Below are 3,393 nucleotides of genomic sequence, written 5' to 3' on the forward strand. Positions count from 1 at the left end.
ATATATGTATATGTATATATATATATATGTATATATACATATATGTATGTATATATACACACACATACATATATACTCTTAGGAGGTGTTAAATGACAGACGGTATTAAAAAGTTAGCATTTAAAATAAATACATAACGTAGGTGTATATACACAAGTGCGCATGTGTAAAAGCATGTCAATAAACACACATGTATATACATACATGCATATATGTCTGTGCTTATACACACACACACACACACAAACAATCACACATATATAAAATATACATAAGCCTATGTATATCTATGTCACTGTATATATATATATATATATATATATATATATACATACATACATATAGGCGCGCTAAGTATGACTGTAAAAATAAAAATGCAATTTGATATCTAACCACATGTAGATGTGTGTGTGTGCAAATATATATATATGTATGTATGTATGTATGTATATACACATATATAAAGATATGTATACATATATGTGTGAATGTTGTGTAGGTGTGTAGAGGACAAATATACAATTTTTCATGTAAAGACAAATCCGTACACACAAACAGATATATATATACACATAAGAAACGGTCGACATTAAAACACAGAATAGACTATATATATATATATATATATCTTCATCATCATCATCATCATCATCATCATCATCATCATCATCATCATCATCATCATCATCATCATCATCATCTACATAAAAAAGCGTTTCTGCTATCATGCATGTGGATACTCAGACATCCAGCCGTAGAAACTCTGCCAAATTAGATTGGAGCCTGGTGTAGCCATCTGGTTTCACCAGTCCTCAGTCAAATCGTCCAACCCATGCTAGCATGGAAAGCAGATGTTAAACGATGACGATGATGATGATGATGACATATGTGTGTGTGTGTGTGTGTGTATATATATGTATGTATGTATGTATGTATGTATGCATTCATGCATACACTTATATATGCATGTGTGACCATATATATGCATGTATACACACATGTATATCTGTAAATATTTTTAACTATATGCAAGTGTATATAACTATTTAAACGTTTAGATATCCAACTTGGTTTTTTGGCTAGATCTAGTGCAGGGAATGCCGAACTTGGCAGCACCGCCAGGAAAAGACATTTAATGACGTTTCATATTACAGTCATTTCTTGGGCACCATAGCCCACTCAAGTAAACAGTTAATGTTGGCAGAACTATATCTGGGTGTAGACCATTTCTCTGGAATTTATTGGAGATGTTCGTCCAGGAACCATTTGAATGTTACGAGATCCTGGTACTTCTCTTATGTCTCTTGGCATGATGTTAAAAAGAGCAGGGCTTTTCGAGATGAAATAGTTCTGTCTTAATGTTGTGAGGTGACACGAACATGGTTTTCGTAAAGGACAGATGGCGTGGGGACTAAGCTTTGGGTAAATTTTAAAGGTGATACCAACGGTATTTGAGCAATGCTGTTGGAATATTATCTACGTCTTTTTTCGTGGAAGGATTGCAACCACCACCATATAACTGAAAATGGACTAACACATTCCTATTAAATAGATAACTGTAGAGTCATCAGCAATTGATTGCGAGCAATAGATTGGTTAGCAGTTCACTGTGAGCCGTTGAGTGAGACCATTGAATCACATGTAGTAGTAATCATATTATGTCATGTAAACACTTATTTCCCCCTGCTTTGTTAAATTATACATCTAACACCAGGATATAGAAATCTTACAGACAGTGGCACCTTGGGCAAGTGTCTTCTACTATAGCCTCAGGCCATCCAAATTCTTGTGACTGGATTTGGTAGATGGAAACTGAAAGAAGCCTATCGCATGAGTGTGAGTGTGTGTGTGTGTGAGTATTTGTGTGCCTGTGTTTGTCCCCCACCATCACTTGACAACTGATGTTGGTGTGTTTATGTCCCTGTAACTTAGTGGTTTGACAAAAGAGACTAATAGAATAAGTACTAGGCTTACAAAGAATAAGTCCCAGGATTGATTCATTCGACTAAAGACAGTGCCCCAGCATGGCCACATTCAAATGACTGAAACAAGTGAAAAAGAAAAGGATAGTGCTCATGCCAGCGTTGGAGAGAATAATGTTTGAGTTTGTCGAGACAGTTCCAATAATCTAAACTTCGGATGCATTCTATTTATCTTGCGATCGATCTCTGAGATACTTCAATTTCTAAAATATTTTGTCTTGTGCAAAAAAATTGAACAAACGAACATGGGATGAAACATGGGATAAGACATGGGATAAAACATGGGATAACACATGGGATAAAACATGAGATATAATATAGGATAAAAGATGGGGTAAGACATATATATATACATGACAGGCTTCTCCATAGTTTTCTGTCTACCAAATCTACTGGCCAGCCAGGGGCTAGAGAAGAAAATACTTGTTCAAGGTGCTCTTCAGTAGAACTGAACCTCAAACCCCTTGGCTGCACACCAAGCCCCTTAACCACACAGCCATTGCCTTTTCAACTTTACTGAGCACTTTGATAAACAGCCCCCCCACACGACTACACCTTTATGTATTTTCAGAAAGATCTATTTATAATCGTTCTTAAATGAAATTAAAACAATATTCCATATTGAATTTTTATATTTCTGAAGTACTTCGGGGAGACTGAAACATATGAGAAGGGTGTGTTTACAGGGACAACATATCCATTTCATTTCGTTTTATTTTTATATTCTAGCAAATCTGTGCAAAAATATATTTTGCAGAGACAACAGGAATTTTTACTCATGCCCATTATTGTTTTGGAGTTATATACATATATATATATACATACATATATATATATATATATATATATATATATATATATATATATATATATATATATATATATGTATATATATATATGCATGTGTGAGTGTGTGTAAGAGTATGATTGTGTGCGTGTGTGTGTAATAAATTGTTTACGAGGCGAATTTCAAAGCGGTTGGTGCTAAAATTAAGAATATGTAACGTACTCTAATATATTACATGATATTAGTTATATAACTGTATTTATAGATTCTAATCAAATGGTTTAAAAAAAGAAACACACACACACACACACACACACATATCTACATCTGTACATATATATATATATATGTGTGTCTGTGTACATATTGATATATATGTATGTGTATATACAAACCGGTCTTGGTTTGTGTTTGCCACCTTGGAATCCTCTGTTTAGTGGGTCGATCCACTACTCAGGAAGAGACTATTCTAGAGTACGTTCTGCCTTATCTTTGAAACGTCTAGTTAGAATAGAGGCAGCTGACGAAGGAATTATTCCAAGTGGCTATCTGTTTTCCTATGTGTTCGTTCCGTGGTCTGTAGTTCATTTTTCTAACGTCCTGTACCTTGATATGCATCTATAT

Source organism: Octopus bimaculoides, unplaced genomic scaffold (assembly GCF_001194135.2).
Source record: "Octopus bimaculoides isolate UCB-OBI-ISO-001 unplaced genomic scaffold, ASM119413v2 Scaffold_25406, whole genome shotgun sequence".
Lineage (NCBI taxonomy): Eukaryota > Metazoa > Mollusca > Cephalopoda > Octopoda > Octopodidae > Octopus > Octopus bimaculoides.